This window comes from Schistocerca gregaria, chromosome 1, assembly GCF_023897955.1.
Source record: "Schistocerca gregaria isolate iqSchGreg1 chromosome 1, iqSchGreg1.2, whole genome shotgun sequence".
Lineage (NCBI taxonomy): Eukaryota > Metazoa > Arthropoda > Insecta > Orthoptera > Acrididae > Schistocerca > Schistocerca gregaria.
In genome coordinates, this window is record NC_064920.1 from 1181839167 (window position 1) to 1181851159 (window position 11993).

An 11993-nucleotide genomic window follows, 5' to 3' on the forward strand; every position below is an offset into this window, starting at 1 on the left:
TCGTGGTTCAAGTCTCCACTCGAGCGAAAAGGTTTTCTTGATTTTCGCACAGTTATGATCTGTCCATTAGTTCATTGACGAGACGAGACTGTAATAAGTTTAGTGTCTGTGTTTTGCGATCGCACCGCAAAACCGTGCGATTAGTAGACGAAAGGACGTGCCTCTCCAATGGGAACCGAAAACATTTGATCGCAAGGTCATACGTCAACCGATTACTCCACAGGAAAACACGTCTGATATATTCTATACGACACTGGTGACGGCATGTGCGTCTCATGACAGGAATACGTTGTCGACCCACCTAACTTGTACACTTGGCGAATGGGTAAAAAGATTCTTCTACGTTGCCCGATTTAGGATTTCTTGTGGATGTGAAAATTACTCCCAAAAAGTGATGAAAACATAAGGGTTTCACACATAAACTGCAACAAATGAATGCAACAGTTTCACAGTCGCACAGTTTTCCCTGTGGTCTGTCAAAACGTATGTTTCTAACGTTTTCAAATTTTTCCGTGTGTAGACCGTCAAATCCTGCATATGTCCAAGCAAATATGAACATGACCTGGAATTTTGGAGAGCGAAGTTGATTGTGTGTGAGTGACTGAACTTTGATAATGGTCTGAAAATAAAAAATTAAACTTTTCGCTAGAAGAATGGCTTGAACCTAGGACCTCTCGTTCCGCATCTGCTCATAATAACCACTTTTTTCTTTTTTCCATCTTTTTTGTTTTTTCTTTTTTTCACTACCCACTTTTTCATCCCTCCTTTTTTTCAGCAATCCAATTTTTATTAACCACTTTTATTTTAATTTTTTATTTATTTTTTATTTTTTATTTATTTATTTATTTTATTTTTAGGATGGTCAGGGCGTGGTACACGCCACACTAGCGTTGGGGTCTCTTCACGGCACTGCCAGTGCGTCGAGGTCCAAACCCCTCCCACCCCATTTTCATGTTCCCTGTTGGGTCATAGCACTAGGTATGCAGAAATCTTAACACAAAATTCCCATTCTCTGATGTAAGAAAGACAAAGAAACCACTTCTGTGAGTAGAAACTGAACACTGATAAAAACTTAACAATTCTTCTCGAATCACACAAACACTTTGGAAATCGAACGCGAGTAATTTTAAACAAAATGTTTTGAAAAAAAAAGTTCCGGAAGCAAGGTAATAGTAAATAATAATAAGAAACAAAGTGACTTTTAATTTTCTTCTGTTCGTTTTCGTTCAAGGTGTTGTAGTGGTTCGACATGTTTAACCAACACCCATTCTTTCAAAAATGATCTTCAGCATGTTGCCGTAGTGCTTCTTGTGGTTGCGATACGTGCTGATTTTTGCATATTCACGCTTCATGTAAACGCGGAATTCTATCTCGTTGTCCGACCCAAGTTTTTGGATGACATAACCAACATATTTTCCCAGTAACCAGCTAATGGCGTTGGTTTTTAATTTCGGAAAGTATGTCATGTCTGGTCTCAGGAGGAGCGATGGCGTTATATATTCGGTAGAGGATCTGGTGAGAAAGGCGATTTGTTGCCTGATCCAATTCCAGTTATGCACATTGCCACCACAGGTGAATCTGTGGGTGAGTGTATCCACCAGATCTCATTGGTACTGATGACATTATTAACTGTTTTGTACCATGCGGAAATAGCGTCTGTAGATAGCCCGGAATAGTTGATGTTCCGCCATACAGCTTTCCAGTCACAGTTTGGGAATTTCGTTTCAATTTTCTTTCTACCCTCATTTAACTTCAAACTTTGTCGTATGGCTCAGCAATAGCCGAGCACTACGAAAAATACCTTACAGACTCATTTCATGTTCCCCTCCACGGAAATCTTTAGTAAAAGGCGAAAGATTTATTCGTTTAGAAGGGAAACCAGAGTGCCGCGGGACCACGGCGCTCTTGAGTTCAGTCTAACCTTGATGCTGCCAATCTTGCGCATGGACTACTCCATTTGTATGTTTTGCTTAGTTTTTCATAGTTTCACACAACTTCTTCCTGTTTTTTTCGATTGATCTGTGTTTGGTTTTTTCAAGGGCTAAGCACTGTGGCAACTTACAACTAAATGTGAGGGGGGTGCGATGGGGAGGTTCCCTTGTTAGGAATGCGTGCGACACACGGGCTGCAATGTGGGACGGCGTCGCAGGTGTCAGCTGGTGCGGCGCCGGCCACCCGCCTCTGGAGAGCCAGAGCCAGTCTGCACCGGGGCGCCCTTTGAGGGCAGGCGAGAGCGGTAAGCGACAGGCGGCACGCAGCAGAAATCACGCATTCAGCGCGCGTAGCCTCCTGCCCACTTTGACGCAGAGCGCCGGCTGTCTGCGCGAAATTAGGCGCCATCAATGCCTGAGGCGTGACGCGTCCCTGCCCCTGTCCCTGACACACAGGCGATTGCCGACCGGCGCTCGATATACAGGTGTGATGGGTAAGAGGGGGGGGGGGGGGGGCGTTCTGCAGAGAAGCGAAGGGCAAGCACGAGAAACTCGCCGACACTGTGTGGTTCCCGGACCACTGGGCCAGCCAACCAGCAGTGCAGCAGTTCTGGACAACTCAGGCGTGTTCCTTCTTTATTGCCATTTCACTCGCCTAAGCGATGGGAGAAGCTGGCTAAAGAATATGAATTCTCTTCAGCGGCCCAGCTGGGGTTGGGGTTGTTTGGGGGAAGAGACCAAACTGCGAGGTCATCGGTCTCATCAAAAATGGTTCAAATGGCTCTGAGCACTATCCGACTTAACTTCAGAGGTCATCAGTGGCCTAGAACGTAGAACTACTTAAACCTAAGTAACCAAGGGACAACACACACATCCATGACCGAGGCAGGATTCGAACCTGCGACCGTAGCGGTCGCTCGGTACCAGACTGTAGCACCTAGAACCGCACGGCCACTCCGGCCGGCACGGTCTCATCGGATTAGGGAAGGACGGGGAAGGAAGCCGGCCGTGCCCTTTCAAAGGAACCATCCCGGCATTTGCCTGGAACGATTTATGGAAATCACGGAAAACCTAAATCAGGATGACAAGACGCGGGATTGAACCGTCGTCCTCCCGAATGCGAGTCCAGTGTGCTAACCACTGCGCCCCCTTCCTCGGTAGCAGCCCAGTTAAAAGGACAAAGACATACTAACGGAACAGAAACTAATGCCGTGGAATTCGAGCGTGAGCAGATGATTGTAATAACAGTCATAGGCTGCAAATTTGTAATTTATTTATTACGCTTTTCGCCCGCGTGGGCCTTCATCAGATAATCTCAGGACAGGGCATCGTCATATTCAGTACTACCAAGACTGATACTCGGTACTTACTGGAATTAAGGAAAACGTGGGAAGGAGGACCTACCAATATAACTTTCTTTTCGCACAACCTGTTTATTTACCAATTTATTAACTGTGTTTTACAGAAAATCGAAGCATTTAACCATAACATTGTCTTTAACAAAGTGAAAAAATTTGGAAAAATTTTTTGACCTTAACGTTAAGTTGAATACGCTTTTAATCTTTGCAAAAGAAATCTGATGTGCTGTGTTGCAAATCAGCAAACAATATGACAATGATTACAAGACGGCCGGCCTGCAGCCCGCCAGTTTTCGGGAGGAACAGCGGTGTCTACTACCCTGCTGCCCACAGTCTGTCTTATTAAGTGCCCTTCTGCAACACATGAAAACTATATAAGCACTACTGACCGCAAGAGTGATTCAGTTACTCAAAATAAATGACTTAGCTTTTAGTTCAAAAGCTGTATGTCGAAAGGTTGGGGTTAAGATGCGCATCTGTGCTTAAAGGTCAAACAGATTTGCTTTGAAGTCATATCGTTTGCTAATCTGTTTAACCTTTACTGAGTGGTGCCGTTGTATGGTAGGTAGAAGAGGGCAGCCAGGCCACGAGCGCTCGTCCGACACGAATGTTGCCAACCCACCGACGGGATGTCGGCCTGCTGCTCGTAGACGTCGCTCACCCCGGGGAAGTACTCCGGTATCTTCGCTCTCCGCAGGTCCTCCTTGGGCAGCTAGTGGCTTCGGCCGCTCGGACCTCGTGACCAGCTCTTGTCGCTACGCTACCGCCAATCGCCGAACTTCGTGCCTGCCTCTCGGGCCAGCGAAGCCTATATGTACACTACTGGCCATTAAAATTGCTACATCATGAAGATAACGTGCTATAGACGGGAAATTTAACCGACAGGAAGAAGATGCTGTGATACGCAAATGGTTAGCTTTTCAGAGCATTCACACAAGATTGGCACCGGTGCGAAGCCTACAACGTGCTGACATGAGGAAAGTTTTCAACCGATTTCTCATAGACAAACAGCAGTTGACCGGCATTGCCTGGTGAAACGTTGTTGTGATGCCTCGTGTAAGGAGGAGAAATACGTACAATCACGCTTCCGTCTTTGATAAAGGTCGGATTGTAACCTATTGCGATTGCAGTTTATCCCATCGCGACATTGCTGCTCGCGTTGGTCGAGAGCCAATGACTCTTAATAGAATATAGAATCGTTGGGTTCAGGAGGGTAATACGGAAGGCCGTGCTGGATCCAAACGGCTTTTTATCGCTAATAGTCGAGATGACAGGCATCTTATCCGCATGGCTTTAACGGATGGTGCAGCCACGTCTCGAGTCAAGAGATGGGGACGGTTGCAAGACAACAACCATCTGTACGAACAGTTCGACGACGTCTGCAGCAGCATAGACTATCAGCTCGGAGACTGTTGCTGCGGTTACCCTTGACTCGGCATCACAGACAGGAGCGCCTGCGATGGTGTACTCAACGACGAACCTGGCAGCACGAATGGCAAAACGTCATTTTTTTGGATGAATCCAGGTTCTGTTTACAGAATCATGATGGTCGCATCCGTGTTTGGCGACATCGCGGTGAACGCACATTGGAAGCGTGTATTCGTCATCGCCATACGGGCGTATGACCCGTCGTGATGGTATGAGGTTCCATTGGTTACACGTCTCTGTCACCTCTTGTTCGCATTACCGGCACTTTGAACAGTGGAGGTTATATTTCAGATGTGTTACGACCCGTGGCTCTACCCATCATTCGATCCCTGCGATACCCTACATTTCAGTAGGATAACGCACGACCGTATGTTGCAGGTCTAGTACGGGCCTTTCTGGATACAGAAAATGTTCGATCGCTGCCCTCGACAGCTCATTCTCCAGATCTGCAAGCAATTGAAAACGTCTGGTCAATGGTGGCCGAGCAACTGGTTCATCACAATACGCCAGTCACTACTCTTGATGAACTATGGCATCGTGTTGAAGCTGGATGGGCAGCTGTACCTGTACACGCCATCCAAGCTCTGTCTGACTCAATGCCCAGACGTATCATGGCCGTTATTACGGCCAGAGGTGGTTGTTCTGGGTAATGATTGCTCAGGAAATACTGACGAATCGATTCCACAGACCGAACGTGAGGAGAGGGGCTAGTGTAATGTGTAATTGGTTAATACAAACCATAAAAAAATGCACGTAATTACGTTTTTTAACACAAACCTACGTTTATTTAAATGGAACCCCGTTAGTTTTGTTAGCACATCTGAACATACAAACAAATACATAATCAGTGCCGGTTGTTGCATTGTAAAATGTTAATTACATCCGGAGATATTGTAACCTAAAGTTGACGCTTGAGTACCACTCCTCCGCTGTTTGATCGTGTGTATCGGAGAACACCGAATTACGTAAGGACCCAAAGGGAACGGTGATGTGATTTAGGTACAGAAGAGACTGGAACAGCACATTACGTCCACATGCTAACACCTTTCTTTTGGTCTTTTTCACTGACGCACATGTACATTACCATGAGGGGCACATCACGGTACACACGGTACATGATGGCCACCACATTGAACATCTATTGGCCTGACATGTCGGGACACAGTCTATTCCACTCCGTAATAGAAAACGGAAACCACGTATGTACGTGTACCTCACCCCTCATGGTAATGTACATGTGCGTCAGTGAAAATGACCAATAAAAAGGTGTTAGAGTGTGGACGAAATGTGCTGTTCCAGTCTCTTCTGTACATAAGGTCCATCACCCTTCCCTTTGGATCCCTACGTAATTCGGTGCTCTCCGATACACACGATCGAACAGCGGAGGAGTGGTACTCAAGCGTCAACTTTAGGTTACAATATCTCCGGATGTAATTAACATTTTACAATGCAACAAACGGCACTGATTACGTATGTGTTTATACGTTCAGATGTGCTAACAAAACTAACGTGGCTCCATTTTAAAAAACGTAGGTTTGCGTTAAAAAACATACTTCCGTGCATTTTTGTATGGTTTGTATTAACCCCTCTCCTCACGTTCGGTCTGTTGATTCGGTTCGTCAGTATTTGATGTGGTTTACGAAATATATCCAGCGGTAACGTTAGGTGACTCACCATATATATATGCTGGCCGCGGTGGTCTAGCGGTTCAGGCGCTCCGTCCGGATCAGCGGGACTGCTACGGTGGCAGGTTCGAATCCTGCCTCGGGCATGGATGTGTGTAATGTCCTTAGGTTAGTTAGGTTTAAGTAGTTCTAAGTTCTAGGGGACTGATGACCACAGATGTTAAGTCCCATAGTGCTCAGAGCCATTTGAACCGACACGTCCCAGAGGCGATATAACAGCACAAATTCGGAAAATAGATAAAGTATAAAATCTGAGGAATTCACGTTAAATTTATGTGAGCATCTTATGTCACTTTAAAATTAATGCCAAAAGCGTATATCACATCGATGTGAAGATGAGATTAGATCCAGTTTTCGTTCCACAGCCCCAAAAATGAATTGATTCTCGTGGATGTGGAACACGTCAGAAAGTATAACATTAGAAAACATAAAACATATATTATTATATTCATTACCCCAATCACTTACCAGAAGACTGTCAAAATAGGTGAATACATTAGAGAAACTGGAACTGCTAAAATTTACGTAATTAACACATTGTAACAACGAAATATAGTTATGCACTTTTAATACATTTATCATACACAAAGTACCTAATCTTGACTGTTGTGACCAAGTGCTGTCAAAACTGAAGTCTAAGAGAGATTTTAGCTAAAACTGGTCTAACAATCCCTGTTAGGATATTCATCTGTAGAGTAGGAGGAGCTGCGTATCAGAAAGCCTTTCAAACTCTGTTTAAATCTTGCTTAATCTCCAACCATGTTTTTTGTTTTTAATTGTTGCTGGCAATTTGTTGAAAATGTGTGTTCCTGACTATTCGACCCCTTTGTGGACCAAGGTAATTGACTTTAGGTCTTTATGTAGATCGTTCTTATTCCTAGCATAAATACTATCTATTAAGCTATTGGTTGGAAATAGAGATATACTACTTGCAACAAATTTTGTTAAGGAATAAACCTACTGAGAAGCAGTAGTTAGATTACAAAATTTCTTGAACAGGCTTACACCAGATGTTCTCCAATTTACACCGAAAAAGATTCTTATAACACGCTTTTGCACGCTAACCGCTTTTGCTCGGTTTGATGACTTACCCGAGAACATGATCCTGTATGACATAATAGAATGAAAGTATGCAAAATTTGCAAGTCTTTTATGTTTATATCTCCTGCATCTGACATAATTCTCACTGCAAATACAGGCTTGTTTAGGCGATTCAGCAGTTCTGTGGTACGCCCTTCCCATCTGAATATATTGTCGAGTTGTAATCCCAGAAATTTAACACGGTCAACCTCTTCGATCTGCATGTCTTCATGTGTTATACACAAGCAGAAAGGAAATATCTTACAGATTCTGAACTGCATATAGTGGGTCTTTTCAAAGTTTAATGACAGTGAAACATTTATGAACGTCAGTGAAATTTTAATTGAAGAAATAAACTTCACTTGAGCCACTGAAAGGAAGAACGAAAGACGTATAAGAGCCAGCATCTTGTGGTCGTGCGGTAGCGTTCTCGCTTCCCACGTCCGGGTTCGATTCCCAGCGGGGTCAGGAATTTTCTCTGCCTCGTGATGGCTGGATGTTGTGTGCTGTCCTTAGGTTAGTTAGGTTTAAGTAGTTCTAAGTTCTAGGGGACTGATGACCATAGATGATAATTCCCATAGTGCTCAGAGCCATGTGAACCATTTTTTTGTATATTACTCACAGACAATAATATTAAGCCATAGAAATAACTTATACTTAATTAAACCACTGATTTCAGTGCTAAAATATTCGAAATTTATATAAAAAGACATGGAGAGTACTACACCCCATACACCATTAGTATAAGAATTTCAGGCCTCACCACTGCCGGGTTAATGTCTTGAAGAGATGTTTGTCAAATTGTCAAATACTCGTACTTGAAAAGATAATTTACTCAGTGATCAACTGGCCTGCAAAATAAAGTATGTTATGATCAGATGATATCTATTTGCAATAAGTTTTCTTTCACTTTGCATGCTTCATGAGTTTTACATATCCATCTTTAAGGTTATTAAGGTCATTTTAAGATGCCTACAAGTCAAGATGCGAAGTAACACTCACATAGATGCCTTTGGACTCCATTAAATTTTTTTTATATATTTTATATGTTTACAACCTAACATCTGTGCTGTACGTTTAACAATCTAGTTTGTACCATTGGCTGCGCCGTTCTTTCGGAAGCCCATACTGTCCTTGTACGTCTGCTCGCCTTATTTTAGTGTTTTATTTTACCTTTTCTTGCGTATAGTTTGTCTACGCCCTCTTTCTCTTTTTGTCCTCAATATTAATTTTTGATATCTCAATATTAATTTTATTCCCTCGACATTCACCCTTCTTCAGTTTACTCTATCTGTTGAACAAGTTATCAGTTTTATTCAGATTTAATAGGTCATGCATTTTACATAATTTAGTTCTCCCAGGTTTATGGTATTTTGATTTAAGCTAGTTTGACTATGTTCTTTTTCCTCTGTTCAACCTTAATGTATAACTATGGTCGCCCACCTAGCTGTGCATCATTCCTTTGCCTCCTTCTGCTGTAACTAACTTCCTAGCCAGCGCAGCTCCATCTACGTTTTTAATGTGTCACCTACCAGAGGGAAAGGAGCGGCAAAAAATCTCTCTTGCACTTCTTTCGCACTGTCTTTTCGTCGCCCAGTTTGATGTTTGTTTATTCTTCGCCTCCAGACATTTCGTTCTGGTATTCCCATCTATATGACATAAGATGTTGGCATTAACTTTAACGTGACATTTGCCCTGGCATCAGTTTTAACGTGAATCCCCAAGATTTTATATTTTATCTCTTTTTCGGACTTATGCTGTTATATTACATTGGTTGAATGGACTACGACCAGGCCTGCTATTTATTTATAACTATGCCTCCCCCCTCCCCCCCCCCCCCCGGCCCCAGTGTAACTCCAAATTACCCGATAAAGCCTTACATGGAGAAAAGCGTAGTAAATAAATTACAAATTTTTAAACCATGACTGTTTCTACAGTCAACTTATAATAAGGTTGCTGCACCAAATTCCCACCATACAATGGAGTAGTTTTTGGCGTGTGGAGATGTTTATCACAAGATGGATACCATTCCGAACTGATTCCCATTATTAATTTCAGTGTGAGTTGTAATTCCCATGGCCATAAATACCCTTTTGTATTCGAATGGCATCTTGATGAATATCCTTCCATGTCTGAGACTCATGTCGTGGTCGCTTATGAATATCGCCAGCTGAAGGGTAGTACGATAAAATGCGCCTTCCCACCGCATTTCAGAAATGCTCTGTGGTTGACAAATGAGGAACTAGGTAGAATTATCAAGGATCCGCACATTTCTCCACTCATTTATGGTGCGTACTGCCGTGTTTTTTTTCCATTCTCTTACTGGAATATTATATTTCATTCTATAGTCATGAAAGGTATTCAAATGCTTTAGGCTGTAGCCAGCCTCATGTTTCATTCTCTTTTATTCAGCATATTCCTCGATGTGATAGATCAAATTAATCGATAATTTCCTATGTACACGGTGATTATAATTAAACTTTCGAACCGCTGTAGAAATAACATCACTGGTTAAAATGACGTGAAATTACAAGAAATATATTCGGAGAAGGGGCAAAATGTATAGCAGAACAAAAATAAACAGTTAAAAAAATAGCAATAGATAGTACTATAAGCATCATAATTTAATAGTGGTCGACTACAAATGACAAATGAATCATACAATAATGCCTGAGGTGTACGTTTGACGTTAAACAAACTGTACGACTCAATGTGCATGGGTGTACAGATGTGATAGTGTTAGTTACGTAAGCACATCCACCACGGGAAGGTCATATCACATCAGATGATAGAAATCGGTCTTGAATTGTGCTGAGGCCAAAAACCACATAAAAAGCATCACTGACATCGGTTTTTAATTGTCGTGAGATCTAAAACCGCGTAAAAACATCACCCACATCGGTTTTAATTGTCATGAGGCCAAAAACCGCATAACCCATCAAAATAAAATCGCATTACTAATTTCTATGTGATTGGCGCAAAACATATTCAATATTCTGTACACCTTTTTGTGCAACAAGTTAAAATCGCGAAACAGCATGTCCCACAACTGATCGATGTGTTTCCAAGCTCACGTTCAGAAAGTGTTGCGCAATGCGTGCCTCCAATGCAGCTACGTTTGGAATCGTGACACTGAACACATCATATTTCAGTTAGCCCGACAGCTAAATGTCACACGGATTAAGATCAGGTGACGGGGACGGCCAGAATGCAAGCAAACAGCCGCTGATAATTGCAGCATTTCCGAAATGGCGCTTCAGCAGCTGCTTAACTGGATTTTCAATGTGCGGAGGTGCGCCATCTTGCATAAAATCGACCCATCCACGCTTCTGGAGAGCTGGAATGATGTGGTTTCGCATAAGACACTCGTGGCGCTTAGCAGTGGCGATACAGGTAACAGGACCGGAAGCACGCGTCTCTTCGAAGAAATTTGGCCCTATGATAAATGATGGCGTAAACCCGCACCACACAGTGACCTTTTAAGGATGAAGTTCAAAGTGGTTCAAATGGCTCTAAGCACTATGGGACTTAACAGCTGTGGTCATCAGTTCCCTAGAACTTAGAACTACTTAAACCTAACTAACCTAAGGACATCACACACATCCATGCCCGAGGCAGGATTCGAACCTGCGACCGTAGCTGTCGCACGGTTTCGGACTGCGGCCCTAGAACCGCGAGACCAACGCGTCCGGCTAAGGATGAATTGGTACTGGTTGATTTGCGTGTGGATTTCCCGTTACTCACATTCGACAATTCTATGTATTGACATATCCTGTCAGATGGAAGTGGGCTTCGTCTGTCCACAAAATCTTCCACTGCCAATCATTGTCCACTTGATGCGAACAAGAAATTCTAAAGCAAAGGTCTCTCTTGCTGGCAGATCAACAGGAAGCAACTCATGCACATGGGTAATTTTGAATGCATAGCAAAGAAGGATGTTTCGTAGGATTTTACGCACCCTTCTCACGTGTATGTCCAATGTTCGGGCAATTCTCCGTGCACTGCACGTTTTGCACACCACCACGCGTCTCCTCTTGCATTTCTGTGGTCACTGTTTCCACTGACGTCGAGTCAATTCGCTCCCTCCCTCTACCAGACTGCACACCAAAAGAACCCGTCTTTTCAAATTTCCGAATCATTTTGTGCAGACCAACGCCTTTTTTTCAAAGCCTTCAGTGTCCGGAACTTCTGCAGAGCGACGTGTGCACAGTCATCATTCTTGTAATACAGCTTTACAGACAGAGCGCGATCCTATACTGAGACAGTCATGGCGAACGTCGCAGACGCGAAAGGAGGAAAAGCCGTGTACCCGGTGTGTTTGTACCAACTTCAAAGGGCCGTGCGCATGACAGGTGTTTCCATTTACGAATTCTGACACACAGAGCGCCACCCACTGATTAATTCTCACACTTTTTTTTTCTTCTGCCGTGCGTTTTCCCCCTGCTCCGGTAATATTCCGTTGCTATTTGACGTCATTCGTAACAGTGGTGTTATTTCTACAGCGTTTTGAA

At 43.3% G+C, this 11993-nt stretch overlaps 1 non-coding gene across 1 annotated transcript; it reads right to left on the reverse strand.

Moving 5' to 3' along the window:
• Window positions 1–1768: 1768 nt before the first annotated feature.
• LOC126286287 (U5 spliceosomal RNA) lies at window positions 1769–1887 on the reverse strand. The gene has a single exon (XR_007551682.1). It is a non-coding gene; the product is annotated as a U5 spliceosomal RNA (small nuclear RNA).
• Window positions 1888–11993: the final 10106 nt, after the last annotated feature.